Source organism: Apis cerana, linkage group LG7 (assembly GCF_029169275.1).
Source record: "Apis cerana isolate GH-2021 linkage group LG7, AcerK_1.0, whole genome shotgun sequence".
In the NCBI taxonomy this organism is placed as follows: Eukaryota; Metazoa; Arthropoda; class Insecta; order Hymenoptera; family Apidae; genus Apis; species Apis cerana.
In genome coordinates, this window is record NC_083858.1 from 6155328 (window position 1) to 6177255 (window position 21928).

Sequence of the window (21928 nt, forward strand, 5' to 3'; positions counted from 1 at the left end):
TGAATAGGTAGGAAGATATCGGTGGGAGGGGTTGGCCACGTGGCGCCGCGGCGCGCCGTTCCGGCGCCGATGTCCCGCACACCCTGCGAGCTCAGTTTCACTTCAACCCCCATGCGGCCCAACCAGACGACGGACGGCTTTCGTCTCCAGGATTTGGCCTCGCCGCGAAAGCCTCTGCATTTCGCGCCGACTGTATCGACCTCGTTTCCTCTATTGCCTCCCGCGCTAACTTTCCTAGCGCGACCTTCGACCTATACTCGGCCCGCGACGACACCCGCTCGCTTCCGTGTCTGAATTTCGACGGACGACATTACGTCGAACATTCGAGGATCGTAGAGAATTCTCGTTCCCTCTTTTTCGATCTTTTTATCTTTTTGTCGCTCTTTCTTTATTTCCTTTGGGGATGGCGTAATGGGTATAACTAATCGGCTGATATGGCAGAATAGATTAGATGTTTCGCAATGAGGCTTGGCGAAATGGCGGAGCTAAAAGAGAACGATGAGGTCATTTTTATCTATGTTACGTTCTAAAAAATTTGTTGAGCATGTATTACTATATTATCAATTGCTTATACTTGTTCATTTGCTCAGCAGGGGTAATACTTGATTGAATCAATAATTCTTTTTATACAATATTCAAGTTTTAATTTGACATTTAATGAAACAATATATTAACTTTGAACTAGTTTAAATAAAAAAAGGTTAATTGAATATACGTTACGACGTAAAATTAAATAAAGGTTGTATTACAGATTTGTAAAAATATAGAAATATATATTTGCAAATATAGAAGATAAAATTGTTGTAAAATTATTTTTAATGTAATATCTTAATCTTAATATCTTTAATGTGTAATATTTGTTTTTTAAATTATTTAATTATATGAACTATAATTATTCCAATTTTGTATAATAATGTTTAGTATATGTAATATATATGTATAAATAATTAATTATTTAATATAATATAAATATATTAAAATATAAATTATAAAAAAATTTTAAATCGTATAAAAAAAAATTGAAAAACTTTATATATCATTTCCCTTCTTTTTAAAAGCAAAATTTTTAGATTCTTAATTAGATTTAGTTTGATTCAATAAATTATTTTTAAACATAATGTGAAATTAAAATTAATAGAATTGAAATTGAATGTACATATTTGAGATTCGAATAAGGTAGTGCTAAAGGTATAATTTGATTAAATATATATATATATATAATATATAGTATATTTATATATGATATATATAATAGTATTTAAGAGAAAGAATATATAACAGATCTTTAATTTTATTTTCAAATATAGATTTTTCAAGATTACTTCGAAGTAAAAGATTAATAAATACTTCTATTCTGATCTAATATTATTACTGAATATAAACGAGAATAAAGATTTAACAATCAAATTTAATAGAATGAAATTAGAATATATTGTAAAATTTAATTAATTTAGTTAGAAGAATCAAAAACATCTTCTTAATTACATAATTATATTTTATTATTATTATTTTAAATCCTATTTAAATTCTTTGGTAAACAACTATTATTAGTTAACCAATTCATAAATTTCTGAATGAAATCACTAATAGAAGTGCTAAATACTCTTTGTGAAATTAAAATCAATACTTCATTCACAGTTTAAAATTGCACATAAGAATAAACTTTAAGAGTTATAAATTTCAAACAATATATTTATATATTAATTTATAAATTAAATTATAAAAAATATAAATACATATAATATTCATTTATTTCATAAACAATTTAAAACTAAATATTAAAATGATAGTTGAAGAAAAAGAGATTTCATTTCATCAATCATATCGTTGAGGAATTATGCATCTTCATTCTGCAAATATTCAGTTAATAGTAATTCAGAGAGAGTCAAACTATTTCATTTCAGAGTATGAAATTGAATAGGTTTCATCCAGTAACTTTGTAAGTCGTATAAGACTAAAGAACAAAAAGAACTTTACTACAGCGAGAAGTGCTTTTGATTTTGTAATGAGTAACATCGTTCAAAATGATACTGTAGAAATTTGAATTAAGATTTTTTCTTTTTCATATTTTCTCGATGAAAAAAAAAAAAGAAATTCAAATCTATTGATTCGAAACAATTAAATAATTTTATTTAAATCACTTTTTTAATATACTTGATTGAATCAATAATTCTTTTTATACAATATTCAAGTTTTAATTTGACATTTGATGAAACAGTATATTAACTTTGAACTAAGCTTAAATAAAAAAAAGGTTATCATTGGATGATTATATAATAAAAATAGAAATTATAATCATATCAAAAGCAATAAAATATAAATATAACATCATATTATAAATTAATAATCTATATTATCTTTTATTATTTTCTACTTATTATATCTATTGCCTAATCTATTTACATATATTTAATTACAACGCAAAAATCAATTTATCATTTAAATTTCCTGCGAACTAAAAAAATATATATATATATTTCTTCATCTTTCTATCATGTTATTCAGCCTACTATCAGATTCAAGTCAAAGTTTCGGAAAGAATATAGTTCAACAAGGAATACGGTTCAAAACGAAGGAAATCGGGCAGGTCGTGGAGTGGCTATCGAGGCGGTAGGTCGACCGAATGTTGGCCGAACACACGAGTTTTCGTAGTCCGCCATCTTTATGGTTACGTCAGCATGTTTCAGTTCCCGGATCTGAAAGTTTTCGCCCGGCGACAAGATATTTCAAGTGGTCGCTCGGTCGCTCAGTCGTGATCGCCCTACGCTGAAATATTGGACGGCTCTTTCTTGCAGCCGCATATTCTTCTACCACCACTTCTGCTACTCTCCGCCACCATCTCCTTCTCTTCATCGGCAGCCTCTTCACATCCAACGCTAGCTGGGGTAGCAGCGGAGCCAGCATACCCCCCTAAGAATACCACCCATCGTCTTCGTCACCCACCGGCGACCTTCTTTTTCCCTCCGCTTTTCTACTGCTTCTTTCCTTTCCCCCCTTCTTTCCTCTGATCCTCGTCTTATAGTAAGAAATTCACGACTTATGAGTCGCATTATTAAGCACACCAACCCAACTCGTCGTTAACTACCCATGAATGAGTTACACCCACCCGACGCTAATTCTCAAATTGTCCAAAAAGAACGGTAAAGTGTCTATTAATCCGCGCAGCTTCGCCGACATCGAAGAACATCCCGAATTGGAATGGGGTTGCGAAAGAATTACGAGGACTCTTTCTGGTTAGAAATAGTGGAAGATTGGTGAAGATGAGTGATAATAGGAAAGCCATGAGGAAAAGGAGTTTCCGGTGAAAAACAAGATATTTAAGCTGACTTTTTGAATCTTGAAACACGATCCTTTATCTTGATTATTTTTTTTATTATTATTAATTAATTCTTTTAATTAAGACTTTATGAGATATTTTTATTTCTTTTGTAATTAAATTACGAATGATTATAGTTTGTTATAATTTTTTCGTAATTTTTTTGTTATAATATTATCTCTGATGCATTTCTCTTTTTTTAAATAAAATTATGTTTAAATTGCGTATTTGTGAGTTGTAATTATATCTATATTTGTAATTACAAAATTATAAATATTTATGTAAAATAAAATTTTTATATAAAGATATGCTATATTCTTGAAATATATTTTGAATATTTTTAGCTTTTTCACATATTATGTGCATATAGAACATATTATATTCTATAAATTTTTATATTTAAATTTTGCATAAACATCCACAATCTAGTAGTTACAAATGAAATATAAAATCTCATATAGGAATAAAAATTACATATAATATTAATATATTTAGTTATTTTGCATATCATATGCATTCTGTAGATTTTTGTATGTTTAAATTTCGCATAAACATTCGCAATCTAGTAATTATAAATAAAATATGAAATCTCACAGGAATAATCTCATAGGAATAAAAATTATATTAATATTATAATATTAATATAAGAGTATTTGATAAAATATTGATTTCAAATTAAGTATTTTATAATATTATAAAAGGATTATGCTTTAAATTGAAAAAAAGCAATTTTTTTGTATGTATATAAAACATTGAATTTTAATTTTAGTTTTAAATTTATAATGAAGATTATTTATCACAAATTTAATATTTCAATATTGTTATCTAAAATAAATAAAATAAAAAATACATTTGAATAATTACTATTGAAAAACTCATAAAGTTAAAGATCACAGATAAAATATTGTTCAAACATGTATAAAAATTATATAAAAAGAAGTTTTTAAGAAATTTTTGAATTTCTTATATATAATTTCTTATATATAAAATTTAGAATAATATTTAAAACACATTTATAATTTAATTTTTTATTATTCAATATTTGACAATGAAATAATTAATCATCGCATATCTTTATCATGTCATAAATTAGATTCAAAATTCATAGTCGTATTCATAATAGAAAACACTACAATCATGTCCGAGAATATGATTTTGACATTATATCTTAGAATTAAAATTTTTAAAGGTTTTCAAAGTCATCAACTCTTAGATCAATAAAAACCGTGACAAGGAATCTAATTACGAGTAACAAATTGCCACTTTTTAAATTGGTTATGGATCAATTGGGAGAGAGATGTAATACGAAGGAAAAGAGCAAAAAAAAAAAAAAAAGAAAGAGAAAAAAAAATATAGGCCTAAAATTTGGCGAAGAGCAATGGTGTCGTCGCGACGTTGGAAGACTAAACCTGTCATCCCTTGACAAATCTACGAGTGTCGGCCTGATAAATTCAATTAAATAATTATACCTCTCTTCCCGCCGGATGCCCGTTTGCCAGGACCGCGACACCAGCGACCGTTCACTTTCTCGTGAGCCAAGCAGAGTGTCTTTCGAGACGTCTTTGGAGGGAACACGAGAAGCCATTTCTGAAGTTTATAGCCGTTCCTGGATCAGCCGGGGCGGATGGGTAAGAAACGCGAAGGGCGGTTCGTCTTAATATAAAGCGAGTTGGTAAGTTTGGTGCAGCCAGCAGAGGCTAACTTATAATGCGATTTGTTTAATCGGCGCCAACTACTTTGTTCCGCCCGGCATTTTCCGTCGTGCACCGAGAAGAACGAGCAGCCACGGCCTTTCTTCTTCTCGCTTCCTTCTTGCCCGAGTCTCCTCTCGTCTCTTCCCTTTCTCTTTTCCAACTCTCTCCCCACACTTTGGCGATTCTTCCACGCTACTGTGCGCTGTGCTTCTCTCGAAACGATCCCGAGTATCGAACGGCACCCCCTTCGGTTATCCTTTCTTCGCCAGAGTTAAGAGTCGAACTGCCACTTGGGCTACGTACACCCGGGTACGATCAACTTTTCCCTTCTTTACAATGCATCGACAACTATGCTTCGCAATTCTTGTCGGCTATTTATTTCGATTTCGAGGTGTGGATTTTTACGAGGCATTGCAACAAGGGACTTATAAAGATTGTAGAATAATATCTCATGATATTGATACGATAATAGCATTTATAGTATTCTACGAATTTCTTTATTAATATATTTAGATTTAGGGAATTTTTTAAAATTTTTTTATGGATAATTTTTTAATCATGATTAATGATTGTCTATTAAGCATCAGGTTTCAAAGTTGATGAAGTTTAAAATAAGACAAAAAATTTTATTTTGAATTGAAAAATTTAAAAGAAGATATTGAAATGTTTGATGCAAGCTAAACATAAAGATAATACGAATATAAATCTAATAAACTTAAAATATGTAAAAATATAAAAAATTATTTTGAAGATTTTCTTACAGAAAAATAGAATTATCATCTTTCATTTTTGTTCAATAGATCTAAAATTTTCATTAATACATCATTATGTTATTATAGAATAAAAATAATTTGTAATTATATTCAAAAATATATATATATATATATTTAATGAAATTGATAAAATTCAGATATTTAAAATTTATAATTTTCGTTTTATAATTAATTATATATATAATATTAGAAAAAATAATAAAATTATGGTGTATATATTATATTGTATAGAATAAAATAAAAATAAATTAACACTAATGATAAAACAATTTGTATTTCGAATAATTTCCAGAAATATTATTTGTTTTTTTAACAAATAATTAAATTGAATTTTTTATTATATTAAATAACATTTATCATATTCTGCATATAGATAAATCTCAATTTAATAAATTTTATTTTATCGAAATTGAAAAAAACTTTATTTTGTTAATTTATAACTAAATATGGAATTTTCCATGTTGATTAAACGCTTAACATCCAACTCACAGCATAATGTATATTTATGACTCTTTTACAAATCAAGCTAGTTCTTCCAGTCAGAAGGATTATATCCCTTGCTTTTCTTTCACGTAGATCCACTCTTAGTCGCTCCGGTTTCATCAGTCATGTTCTGATAATGTTGCACAACTCCTAATGATAAAAAGACTCGGCAAACTGAAGGATGCATCATTCGTGAAAAGAGTCTAATTTTATATAAAAGTTACGATCAATACTGTAGAAACAGTTTTATATGTTTAATAGTTTATATTTTATATTGTATATTTTATACTTTATATAATTCATATTTTGTAAAGAATAAAAAATAATAAAAAAATTCTAACAAAATAGTTCTTTAAAAATTTAATAACAATCAAATCTTTTATTTCATTACTTTACAAAATATCATATGCAAAAACGAATAATGAAGAAAAAAATTATTAAAAACTTGAAAAAAATAAACAGCTTATAAAAGAAATGTATATGTAATTATTTATGAATTATCAAGTTGTTAAATCAAAATAAAATATTTATCATAACATTTATTGGTGATTAAAAATTCTTTTGAGAATTCCATAAGTCAAAGATCATTCATAACCATTCTTAATAAACAATATTATATAATATAAACATAAAGATCACATCGAGTTAAAATAATTAGTTTATTTTTAATTCGATTTCATTTTCATTCATTTACTTTCTGAACAATTAAAAATTTTAATTAAATATCAGATATAATTTTATTAAAACATTATTTACAAATTCCTTTTTATAATAATATAAATTCCTTTTCAATCAGATGTCAATTTCATTTGTTAAACATTATTGAACTATGGCGGAGCAATTTGAAGGGATCGAGGTAAATACAATAAGGCAAAAGGCAAAAGAAAAGAAAAAAGGGAAAATGATGTAACTAGAAAATGTGCCAGGTCGAGGCACGAATAAACACGGATCGTTGTTGCCATGACATTCTTTTTAGATGAGGGAGAGCGAATACGTTGCTGCTGTGGCTATTGATTCCAAAGGTTCTTCGTCTTTTCATTTCCGACAATTACGCAACGATCTTGCTAATTTCGAGCTTCGTGAAGCCCAAAGTATTCATTGTAACACTCTCTCTCTCTCTCTCTCTCTCTCTCTCTCTCTCTCTCTCTCTCTCCCCCTTTGAATTTTAAAATAATCAATCTTTAAAATGATTTATAAAAAAAAATTCACTATATTTATAGATTTCATATCGATTATTATTATTTCTCTTTATTTTATCAAATTTATCAAAAATTTCGTTTCTCTTCTGTTTCTCTTAAAGGAAAGATATTAATGATTTTAATAGAAATTTCTATCAATTAATCTATATATAATATTGATATGTTATATATAATATTATATAATTATGACTTCATCTACTTATCATTTTATTTATTTCAACATCATAGAATTTGTTTTTTCTATTATTAAAATATTATTTCAATTACATAATTTTCTCTATTGATTAATGTTAAGTTGATATTATAAAGTTGGTTAATTTAAAAAATTGAATTTCTGGAGGATATATAATTTCTATAACTAACATATTTTGCCTATTTAAAATAATTTCTAATTTTATAAAATATCTCAATAAATAATAAAATAAAATATATATTTTATATATATATTATAAAATAATCTTATAAAATATATAATACTATAAAATAACTTCTTAATAAAAATATAATAATATTATATATAATAATAATAATAATATTATTATTATATAAAAATATAATAATATTATATAATAATATTCTTATTAAGGCAATTGAATAAGCTTTAAGAACCTATGAACTTGAATTGCGTTTAAAAAGCTTCAAAAGTGAGTGAGTGGGTAAACAAACACCGAGGTTGTTTACCCTTCTAAGAACGTGAACGAGAACAAGTTGTTCGATGCCAAAGCATCCGTTGATACTTTCGTTTCCCATGACCTATCCTATTTCATTTTCCTCCTCGATCTTCTCCGTATTCTCTTCAAAACTTGCCTGTTGTGGAGAAGCCCATTAGAAACCATAATATTCTCTAATTCGTGCAATCGTACATGCAAATCTCTGTACAATTTTTCTACGTTTCTTTTTTGAAAGAAGTAGATGATAATCACAAGGTTATTATATTCGAAAACTAAAAAAAAAGGAAAAAAAAAAATGATCTCGAAGAAAACATCATAAATTTACATTATACAATATTATATCATTGTATTTTCGAAAAGCATATATTTGACGTGAAATTTGGAGGAATTTGATAGAAAGAAAATGGATTATAAATCTAAAATTTTTATTTCTGATATTTATTATTTGCTGAGATATTATATAAAAAACTTTCGATATATTTTGCACATTTAGAGACGTAATATTGAATACTACTTATATAGATATCAATTCAATCGTTTTCATATTGGACAATCATCACATCGCCAATATTTTAGAACATTCTATAGATATTGAGGCCATTATTGCTATTAAGTCATTAACTACTCGACATTTAACGCTACGATTATTATTGTGTGAATAGTTGTATTAACTATGTCTGTACAGAATTCAATATATTGTACTTAAAATTTCTTATCTATTCTTATCTATTTCTAATATCTCGAAAGTTAATAAAAACTTGAATTTAAAATTTTAGATTTTGAGTTATTTCTCTTTTTCCTCTCTCCAAATTTCAATCGTATGCTTTTTAGAAAAATATCCATTATTATATCCAAAAATATCCATAATTTTATGTTTTATGTTATTACAATTTAACATTTTTAGATTCAAACATTGAAATCATTTTCAAGTTTTTTTTAAAGATTATATACTTAATTTGAAATTTTAATTTATTACATATATTATTACGTACGAATACTATAAATATAAATTATACTCTAAATTTTTAATATATTTTAATATATTATTGATATATCATTCATTTCAAAATAATAAGAGTATTGATTAGGCAATTTAACTTTTCAATTTTCATATATAAAGAATATTATATCTTGAAATATAAAATATTCCATTTTTAAAAAGAATAAATATCAATTAATGTCTCGGAAAATGTCAATCAGTAATCGAACGAAATTTAAAGAATTAATAAAAAAAAAAGTAAACCTTAAATTTAACATTTTAATTTTGAGTATTTATTATATTAATTCTAAAAAATTAATGTAAACAAATTCGGTACTATAATTATATATACATATAGATATTAATAAATTAAATGCTATCTATTTAAATATTTTCTATAATAAATACTCAAAATTAAAATGTTAAATCTAAGGTTTACTTTTTTTTCTTTATTAATTTTTTAAATTTGATTGAGATCTTCCAAGACATTAATTGATATTTATTCTTTTTATAATAGTTTTTATTAGTAGTTGTCGTCCTTAAATATCAAATAACCAATAATCATATTAGCTTTTATAGTTTATAGAGTGTTTCATCCATAAGAAAAATCTGATCATTTATTCTCAAGAAATTAAACATATTTGATTCAAATACCAAAATTATTGATATGCAAATATGATTATTTTTGTTTTAATTATTTTGCATATATTTCGAAATAATCTCATAATAACTATTACATTAAATTTTAGATTTTAAAATTAGATTAAAAATTTAAAAACGATTATTTATATTTGCGATTTTTCATAGAAGTAATTGAAAATTTCACATAGAATACCTTATACATAGGAGTCGACTATTAGATACTTTATGACGACGACTTCTATTTTTTACAAAGATAATTATATTATATCTGTATAAATCTGTATAGAATTCAATGTATAATATCGAAAATTTTTCATTAATATCTTAAAATTAATAAATATTTGAAGTTGAAATTTTATATTTAGAGTCAAATCTCCTTCTCCTATTTTTTAAAATTTCATGTCAATCGACTATTGAAGCCTTTCGAAAGAAATTTAGATTTATTCTATTCAAAATCTAATTATAATTAACAATGATAAATCTATAATATGTTATATTTTTAAAAACTAATTTTTTTGAATACAAAACGACATTTATTTGTAAATATATATATATAGAAATATAAAACAGAGATATTTCGTTCAAAGCGTTGCAGAAATGACATCATGATATGAGATATCTCCGTAAATGCGGAAAGGTTAACCCTTTGCGTTCAAAGAGCAAGTTACGGCGAATGACTTGTCATTCGATTTCACGCAACATTTCGAACGGTGCACAAAGTAAAATTAGTTATAAAGCATAATTAATAAAATAAGACAAGATTTATCGTTATCTATCGCTCATTATTTTTGTAGGTATCAGGTTTTTCTTATATTTTTCAGAATTAAAAAATTACGTTTATACATATTATATTTAAATATTATGTACAAATATTATGTTTAAAGAGTAAAAAATACAGAGTAAAAAAAACGTTTATACATATTCTATCTATTTTGTTTATATAATTTCCTTTTCATTTATATATTAATGATTTTTAAAAAAATTTCAAAACTTTTTAAAAAAGATGGAAGATTCTTTAAAATCTTTTCTATCAGTTTACAAGCTAACGTGTTTTTAATTTCATTAATTTTATTAAAATGAAAATATTTTCGAAATATAAAGAATTGAAAATGAGGATTATAAGAAATTCTTTTTTATTTCATCGAATGTGACAATGATTTCGAATCGCAAGACAAAACAATTGTTCCAATATAATACTCTGATAAAAAATACTTATCAACGAATTGTTCCGTCTACATGCTATTGCGTAGGAACGGCTGTATCTCGTTGGAACGACGACGTCGCCGTCAACAACGTCGCAAGACGGAGTCGTTAAGGGGACAAGAGGAAGTGTCGCTTAGGTGGCTACCAAGCCAATGTAATTATTTCAAGGCCACTGAATACGCGATCGAGCAAACCCCTCGCATCGGATCATGCTGCTCCAGTGATCTTGAGGCGTCACTAATCTCCGATCCTTTCTAGGAAGACACGTAGTCTCGTACGCGTTACCGTCGATAATCGTTCATGCAAGCACTGTCACCGACAAGGGTGCGTCGTGTTCAGAGGTTGATTTGCCTCCGAAGAGCGAAAGAGAAAGAGAAAGAGAGAAAGAGAGAGAAACGAAGCTTGAGTCGATTCACGGCGAGTCAAGATGAGGAAGTACGTTGTTACGCACTGGTTTCAAGAAATCATTCAGGCGAAGATCGCGAGGATTGCTTGATTGTCGCGATCGATGGCTCTACTTGATAAGATCGGATCAACTGTACCGATAAATCATCGATAAGGATGGAAGAGATTAATTTCTTCGGTTGCCTCTGTTGACTTCTCTTCAGTTTCTTTCACGTTTGATTGCACCTGATACGAAGTGATAAAGTTCCTACCGAGATTGCGATACATCGTATCGACTTGAGCGTTTTAACAGTTGTGCTGCTTAGTGATAAAGTACTTCGTAAAGGTAACAGGTTTTTTTTAAGAAATACGTAATGGTAGAAAAAAAATGTTATATATATATATATTATAGAGTTAATTTTTATGAAAAAATATTAAATGATATTTTTAATTAGCATAACATATGTATTTCTTAACATATAAAATAATAATGGAATAGTTTTTCTCAATATAGAATACACTTCGTTTAAAAATATTCAGAAATATTATAATTTTATAATATTTTATTTTAATGAAAATGGCACTTTAATAAAAACTTTTGTAGTACAAATATAATATAATAATTTTTATAGTGTTTGTATTTTATAAACTTTGAATCATAGAAAATGAATTGTAAATCTTTTAAATAAATCATAATTTCCATTTTTTTTGTTATAAAAATTTTTTATTTTAAAAAATTTAATAATTTTATAAATTATATTCCTCCTGTTCAATTTTAATTATAATAAATATGAATTCCAAATCTTGAGAGAATAAGATAATAATTAAAATAATTAAAATATTTAATTACTATAATTATAATAATAATAATTTTAGACATTTTATCAGATTATTTAAATAATTATATAAAATTTTCTTGTCCGTGTTTAGAAAAATTTTACTTTGTTTAACTAATTCATATGAATGAAGCTAATAATATTTTAATTTAAATTATTGAAATAAAAAATTATTCGAATCTATATAATTATTATCTTTTAATCTTATGTTCTAATTTAAAAGTATAACTTGATCAAATTCTAGCTATTCTAATACAGAAAATAACATAAAATAACTAGTCAGAGCCAAATTATCTTCCTGATATTATCTTATTGGCACGCAAGACTTCTTCTTTTAATTTAAGGTATTAAACTAATAATTTCAACTATTAAACCAGTTACTTATATTTTGATTCATCAATATCAATAATAAGAAGTAAAATAAAGTACTCGAAATTCATATTTAATTTCATTCTCTGTTAAATTTTTTTTCAATAGCTTATCAATCGGATTTATAAAATGATGTTTTTTAGTGAATTGATAACAAAAATAAATGAATTTGATATTTCTAATCTTTCATAATTTTTTTCTCTAACATAGCATTATATTATTTTTTAATATTTGAAATCATTTATAATCATTAATAAATATATAAATATCTATCATTATGTAAAAGATATATAATATATATTATTTAATTAATGATTATTTATTTAATGAGCTTAATTATTATTTCTATTAAATTTTTATATTCTATAAGTAACGATTTTGTTCAGTTATTTTCTATTGGAAATAAAAATTAGTGTAAAGAATGGTGTCTAATTTCCTTCTATCTATAGATCTTAATTTACTTAGATAATGTTACAAATAGTATATAAAAAATTTTTGTTTTTGTAATTTTTTATATTCTATTCCTCTATTTCTGTAATTTTATAAATAAAACAATTTTAATAAATAAAAGTGAATAATATATATTTTTTTTAAGTTAAAAAAAAAGAAGAGAGAAAAAAACTAAGAGAACGTAATTGTGAACACTTCTTTTTTTGATTTTTGAAAAACGTATTTTTTTATATATACATTTTTTATTTGTATGAACTTTTATAAAAAAAAAATTAATTTATAAAGTTTCATTACCAAGAGTTCAAAGAACTTATATTAAATTTTTCGAATTAAATAATTAATTTCGTTTTAATAATATAAATAAATTCTTTATCGTGATGTTTAATGTTTCCCTATTGTGATGTTCGAAGTTATTCATTTTTTAATATTTGTTACTATTTATTATTATTATATATATATTTTTTATATTAATAATATATATATTTAATATTGATATAATGGACTACAATCTGATATTAAAATATTATGCATGCTTTAATAGTTATAAAAAAATTTGAATAAATATGGTGAAAAAGTAAAAAAATAGATCATTAAAAAAAATGAAATAATTTATAATTTATTATGGATTTTTCTATTCTCATTATCTTATTTATTATATTGTAACGTTAAAGTGTCGAGCATAATATCAACTTCTGAAACACGTTAAACGTGTTTCAACTTATAAGTTACAAATTACAAGCCCTTGTATGCTTGGTTGAATTTCCAGGAGACAGTTATTAAAGGGCAAAATTTCTATCTTGCTATCTCGCTGAGAGATAATTACACGACTGACCTATTTTCATCTCCATTTAACGTCTCGATATAACGTCTTTTCTGATTATTGAGATAATTTATTCGTATCTTGTATCTTTTTACTTGTATAACAAATACATGAAATTAAAGAATAATTAATTAATATCATTTTCATACAAACTGAATGTGCTAAGCTTTTAATTTATTATTGCATATTAAAATTACAAATAAATGTTAATTTATTCAATATTTATATCTTTTTGAACAAATATAATACAAATACAAGTATTTTTTTTTATGAAAATATCCAATAAAAATCATATAATAAATGATATAATAAAATTTCAAAAAATTATTTATAAATTAAAATTTTTAATAAATTACTGCAAAATTGACTGTTTTCTAAATATATATCTTTTATAAATGATATATATTAAAAAAATAAAAATTGTAATTGAATAATTTAAATTAAAAATTATTCGGATTTGCATATTTTTGCATAATTTCAAACTTCTTGAAAATAATTTAAAATGTAAATATTATTCTAATTAATCAAATTTTTTAAAATAAAATGAATTTTATCAAAACATTATTAGATATTTCAAAATTAATAAATTTCATTTGTATTAAATGATTCGATTTAATCAATTATACTTTTTGAAATAAACTATTTTACGAAAAGAAAAAAATATTTTCATCAATTCAAAAATTTCTTCGATTCCAATGCGAACCACGAAAATCTGTAAAAGACTCGATCGAAACAGTAATATTCTCAAAAAACGGATGAAAAAACAAAAAAGGCGTGGAACATAAAAACGCTTCAACCAGTGGAACAGTAAATCCATCTGTAACCATCGAGACCGAGCCATGGTAGGATCATCCATTAACCTTTGTTGCTACAACCCGTCAAAGTCTCGAACGTGAGATTTTACACACGGATGACTGTTCCGTGAAGCATTTCAACGGCCCGCAACGGGTGAGGAATGGCAAGATACGGTTCCTGTCATTGATGCGTGCCAATCACGGAAACCAACTGCAACCCGATCGTCAGCGGTGAAATTACGACGTCGAAAAAAAAATATATACGCGCGCGCGTGCATGTACACACAAACTGAAAGAGAGGATGGGGGATGGAAACTGCCAGACAGCGACAGTCGCATCAAACAAATGACCCTCCTCAATTTGGCACATTCAGCGTATAGCTTGTTGCGTTTCCATTCATTCCGCGATACCTCATCGCAACGTCAGATTATACATATATGGGATGATTTTCTTCTGCTAAGAAAGTCAAATGAGATGCAACTTATCGCAGATTCTTGTTTCGAATATATAGATATGTACAATCGACTTAACAACCGGTTTCTTATGTTTCAAACACATATAATTATCATTTATATTATTTATGGGATATCTTTGGAAATATTCTAGAGATCAAAACAAATACGAAAAATTATACAAAAAAATTTGTATACGAAAATGAAGTAACATATAAAGCAAAATGAAAATAAAATATATTTCAAAATATATTTCACTCTTTATCTAATGTCTTATTTTGTTTAAAATAAAAAATTATTTATAACTTGATAAATTGATATTGATTTTATATACTGTTTTTATATTTGATTTCATTTCTAAAATTTATTTTTCAAAAAGATTTTCGTAAATATTATATAATATTTTGTAGAGAAATGCTGCTGTATTGTGATTGTATCAAAGTTACAATTAAATAGAATTAAATGTTAAAAATAATATTCAATTTCTAATAATAAAACTAAAAAAAAACAATAAATATTTTTTTTATTATTAATATTTATATCTTTAATTTTTAATTTCGTTTTGTTTATAGAAAATATTCTCGACTTGCTAAGAATCAGAATCGAAGAAATATTTATAAAGTTAATATTTTTAGAATGAAAATGAAAGTCTGAATTCGATAACAATTATTTTAAATGCCAACGAGAAAACCATCTTGTAATAATTGATATTAATATTCCGTTTACGAAAAATTATTATTATATAAATTATTGTTATATTATTATAATACAAATTAGTTGATTGGTATTCAATATATTAAAATAGTTAAAATAGTTGAAACATGTATTTTATTTATTTAATTTACATTATGTTTTAAATAATAAATAATAAAGTAAATAGTGTTCAGATCTCGCATTAATATTTGAATATGATTTATCTACAATTTAGTTTATTTGATTATATCAAATATTTATTAAATATATACATATGATTTAATTGTTTTATTTTGAAATATAATGTATTATATATTTGAAACGTTGAGTTTCATTTGAAATTTTATTGAAAAGAATATCTATAAAATTAAGTTTTATTTCTCTTGAATTGTACGATATTATTTGATTCAACTCATTATTTATCACTGAGAAGAAAATAGCTTGCACCGTGAAATCGCCGTATTACATTTAAAAGAAGAGCATTATTATTGATGTCATACAAAGATACGAGCCTGAAGATTGTAGAGAATTAATTCCGTGAAATGAATGTCGAAACTTATTTTACGCATAATATCAAAGAAGTCATATTATTTCATAAAAAGTAAAATAAAGAACTGAATTAAATAATCGTAAGCTAATGTAAGCTAAAGAATATCAAGAAGCAATTTAGAATATCAATTTATCGATATCAATAAAGAAATATCAAATAAATATTTGAACACAGTATACAGAATGTTAAAAAAATTATAATTGTAATAGTAAAGTGCATTATTAAACATTAAAAATAGAATGAAAAGATTAATTTTTACATAGAACTTTATAAAGATTAATAAATAATACAATATTAGTTAATAATTAATAACTAATTATTAAATAACTAATTAATAAAACTATTTAATAACTAATTATTAATAACTAAATATTAATAACTAATGCAATATAGAAAGAAAAATAAAGAAAAACTATAATATTTTTCAAATCATATAATGATATTATATAAAAAAGAATTTCAAATTAAAAATTTGAAACCGAAAGTAAAACATAATGATAAAAATTTAATGATATAAGAATGAATTTTGACTGTTGTGTTCATGCAAATAAATTTTACGAAGTATTTTAAATGTAAGAATATCCATTATCCAAAATATAAGAAGACAAAATCGTTTAAATAAGAAAATAATAATAGATTACAAAGGGCTCTCACTGCTTTTTAATTTCTTCCGATTTTGTTTTCATAATTCAAACATTAAATACTTAAAATATTTAAACATAATAAATTAATAAATAATTGAACTTAAATATTTAAACGTAAATAAATATTTACGTTATAATGTTATGTGAATATATTTAATATCACTTTTAAATTAAATTTTATTTTTATTTTTATTATAAGGATTATTTATAATTGATATATTATAGGATATATTTATAATAAGGATGACAATGCATTGACATGTTATGATTAAAATAATATAAGTAAAAGATAGTAGACAGTTCAGATAGTAGAATAATCAAATATTAGAATATTCAGATAATGAGTGATAATATTAAATATTAAAATCTATTACTTATTATATCTATATTATATTATATTTAGATATTTTTTAACAAAAAATTTAATGAAAAATATTGTTAAATATGCGAATTTTTACCAAGATTTTATCAAAATAATTATCCACAACATAAATCATCTCAATCATATATGAGAATTTCATTCATGTACATTTTAGATTTAGATTTGATTGGAAATTTATAGGATAAGTTAAATCACAATATAATAATTATCCATAAAAATAATAATGGAATTAAAACAACATTTAACAAAAGAATGGATATAGATTATATAAAACTATATAAAAAAAATTATTTTTATATGATATATAATATTTAAAAAAATTGCTAGATAAAAAAAATAGATTTATAACAAATGTTTTTATAATATAAAAATTTATTTCTTTTCTTGCTTTTCTTTGAATATTTAAATTTAATTTATACTTAATCAAAAATTATATATTTTTTGATATCTATATCTATACTATATTTTAATATACATTTGCCTCGAAAAGTTGACAGCGTCGAAATTAACGATCGACATATAAATATGAGTAAATAAATATGATTTATGATAAATAACGATGATAGATATTTTAGTATATTTTTGTAATATACGTATATTTTTATTTATTTATATCATATAAATATAAAAAAATATAGTTTGAATTCTTATTAATGAATAAACAAACAAAAACAAATGAAAAATGCATATTTTATTCGTTATGACAACATCAGAAAGTAAATTAATATTTTAAAATCGATATTAAATATTACATATTTTAATCGAACTTGGTATTCTAGCTTATATTACATTTAAGATGAAACGCTAAGATGATATGCTACGGATTAATTTATTAATAATATTTATCGCTTATTTTTAATACACTTAGATTTTAACGCAAATATTTTTATTTTTTCTATTTTTTTTTAGTAAATTTTTTTTAAATGATTTCACAAATGTTTAAATTTAGATCAGAATTCTATACAGATTATTGTTAATTATTAAATATATTTTTTTTCTCCAAAAAATATCATGATAATTTCAGTTATTTCTATTATTTCAATTATTTTATTGAAAAATGTAATTAATTTCAAGTTTTATTTTGAAAAATATATTTATTTTATTTTTTTCATTAATTAATAAATTTTTTCTACATCATTAATTGCTATCAATTTTTAATAATCAATAAATTGCGTAATACTCGAAATTTAATAATTCTCGAAATATTTCTAAGTCATAATTAAGCTATTGCCATTATTATTATTGCCATTATTGTCATTATTATAAGTCACTATTATTTTTACATTTTTTTTTTTAATTGTAAAACATTCGATCATTTGGAAATGTTTCAGTGCGATTAGATAATTTAGAAATTATTAATCATTATTTTATATAATATTGTAAATTGTATATTGTATATAAAATATATTCCTATTTCGATTATATAGATTTTTTTCTATAAATTTTTTTGATGATATTATTTTTGTTTTAAACTTTGATATTTTTACTTATTATTTTTAAATTGTCTTTTATTTAAGTTCTTTTATTTAAGTTCTCAGAATTCGTAGAGACAATTATTTAGCAAATAGTAATAACACTTATTTAACACAAAGACAATATCTATTTAAATAATTCAAAAATAATGTAATATATAATGAATAATGTTATATAAAGTTTGAATGTCTACATTAAAATTGTATAAAGTTTAAACTTCGAATTGAGAATCCGTGATGTTCGATATTTGTTCCAAAATGCTTTGTGAAAAATTATGAAAAATTGTGTATTTGTTTGTCATTTTATATCTTTTGGTATCGTTATGTCCAATCAGATTCTTTTTTCGCTAGGGAAAGTCCATTTCCAATGAAAGAATTTGAATTTAGAAGTGTAACCATTTCTCCCCTTAGTTGTCTGCATATTATCAAGAAAAAATTTAATAATCTGTATCTGGGTATCACTTTCTATTTTCATATTTTATTATCCAGTCTATATATAATATAAAATATATAAATATTTTAAATTCTTAGTCTTAAGAATAATATTACATCTATTGCTATTGAGCAAAGATATCAAGAATTTCATTGTTTCTTGACAATTAAATAAAGATATTAAAAATAAAAAACCAAAAAGTATCAAATAGACTTTTAAAAAATAATAAAGATTTTCTATTGTAAGCTTAAAAATATAAAAATAGTCCATATATATTGATTTTCTTTGTTTTAATTTTCTTCTCTGTTGATCTTACTTTTTGTCTCTATTTCATTATATATATTTCATCATTTTAAGCATTCTTTTTTTAGTAAGATATCAAGACAATATAAATTTCATCTTGCCCTATTATTTTAATTATTTTTCATTTTTCCCGTTTTCTCACTTTTTCATTATCTTTCATACATTTTTATTTCCTCACTTTCTCTGATCCTCTCTTTATCATTCTCTCGCAATCTATTTAATCTATCTTTCTCACAAATTTTATTCTTCTCTTCCTTTGTCCCTCTATTCATTTTTCTGATTTCTAACCTTCATATACACATGGCTGCATATAAATGCAATAATATTTTTACTCTTTAACCGGGTGACATTTATTCGCAAACGCGAAGCTTTATGTCCACATGAGTATACGTGTCGCATTGATTATGCGCACAGACGCAACATGGGACACGCGCTTTTCATTTGCTTTCCACGAGTACTCGTTACAAATCCATGTGCAAGAAAGCTTTTCCCGCTTATTACGTCTACTCGCTCATTTATGCCTATTGTGCGCACAAACGTATGCGGCACACACATTTTACTTCACACATATTCAGCACATCGTTTGTATACATCTTTCATTCGTGATGTATATGGAAACATTTATCCCACGCGGTTCTCGTGTATCACATGCCAATATTATTTCTCTTTTTTTAAATGTTTTATTTGTCTCTGCGAATTTGAGTGTAAATATTCGTTTATTTTAACATTTCTTTTTTCTTTTGTTTATTTACATGATTATAGCAACTATTATAAAATAAATATATATATAAAAATAAAAATAATATATATAAAAACAATTATTTATATAAAAATGATTTTATTATAGTATATGAGAAATATTGTTTTCTTTTTAAAGTTTCAAATTGATTATAGTATATAAATTATAATATATAGAAAGCATTTTACTATAAGTTTTCTTTTATATATTCATATTTCTTTTATTCAAATTTTTTAAATATTTAAACGCATTTGATAATATGTATGATAACTTATATTATCTATATTAATTTCTATTATAGCAAACATATAATGCTTATTGCATAATAAATTAGATATAAAAATGAATTGAAAATCTATCTTCATAGAAATTATATTTTATTGCATTATTCTTATCGTTTATTATCGTTTTCTTATCATACTATTACATCGTAAATCAAATATTGCAGTATTATTCATCAATTCCATTATTTATCAGTTTTTTTACATCAATATTACTGATTTTCTTCGAAAAAAAATATAATAAAATATTCATAAAATTGATAATATGAAAAAAAAACTTTTTGTGAGAACAATGTTAAAATAATCTTTAAAAAATCTTTAAATTTTTACAATAATTTTTGACAATTATTTATTATTATGTATTATTTAATATTATATACATTGCAGATTGATTCGAAATAATTAAAACGCGGAAAAAAAATTAATTTTTTGTTAATGAAAAATATATATTCATAATTGTTCGTAAATAAACATTAATATAAAAATAAATTAAAGATAATTCAGGACTTTTGTTTGAAAGTACCTTGTTTGAAAATAAAAAAGATTATTTTTTTTTAAATTATTCAATTTTGCTTCATTATATCATTTTATTGAAGTTCAATCTTATTAAGGATTTAGTTAAAACAAACTTCATAAAGAGCATCCTTTTAATTATAAATATATAATATGCAATAATTAGAAAAATATATTTATCTTTTAATTTTTCTTAAAAATAGCCTTTTTGAAATATCTATTTTTGCTTTTCTTCTATTTTTGCATTTGGCTATGTTTATAAAAATCATGATTAATTTATTAATTAATAAAATAAATAAAAATAGTTATCAAAATTAGAATCTATGATCCAAAAAAATCTAAAAAATCGTTTCTTTCATAATAAATAATCCATATAAATATTTTATGATTTTTTCCACGTTTTGGCTGTTTGGAATCACTATATGCCACTATAGCTATTCTATAAAAATTCTATTTTATATTCTATAAAATAAAAAAATATAATATTTATATAATAAATATATAATAAATATTATATTAGTAATATTAGTATATTGACTATTTTATAATATATAAAATTTCAATATACATTCTATATATATTTGATATTCATCAAAATAAATAAAAAAAATAGTAAATATGAGTTCAAATATCATTATTTTCGATGTTATATTTTATCTACGTAAAAGCTTCTTAATACAAGTCTTTTGTTTATATAGCATTATCATTTAGTTTATCATACATTATACATAATATATTCTTTATATATATCCTCTATTTAAAGTTTTATGATAAAACAAATCATTATTAAATAATATAAATTGAAAATATAATTTTATATTAACGAATAAGACTTACAAATGCTACAATAATA

General features: G+C 23.7%; 1 protein-coding gene across 1 annotated transcript in view; it reads right to left on the reverse strand.

Moving 5' to 3' along the window:
- The window catches only part of LOC107993192 (forkhead box protein O), a 342583-nt gene that overhangs the window by 35514 nt on the left and 285141 nt on the right, over positions 1 to 21928 (reverse strand). The gene's annotated exons all lie outside the window — the stretch shown is intronic.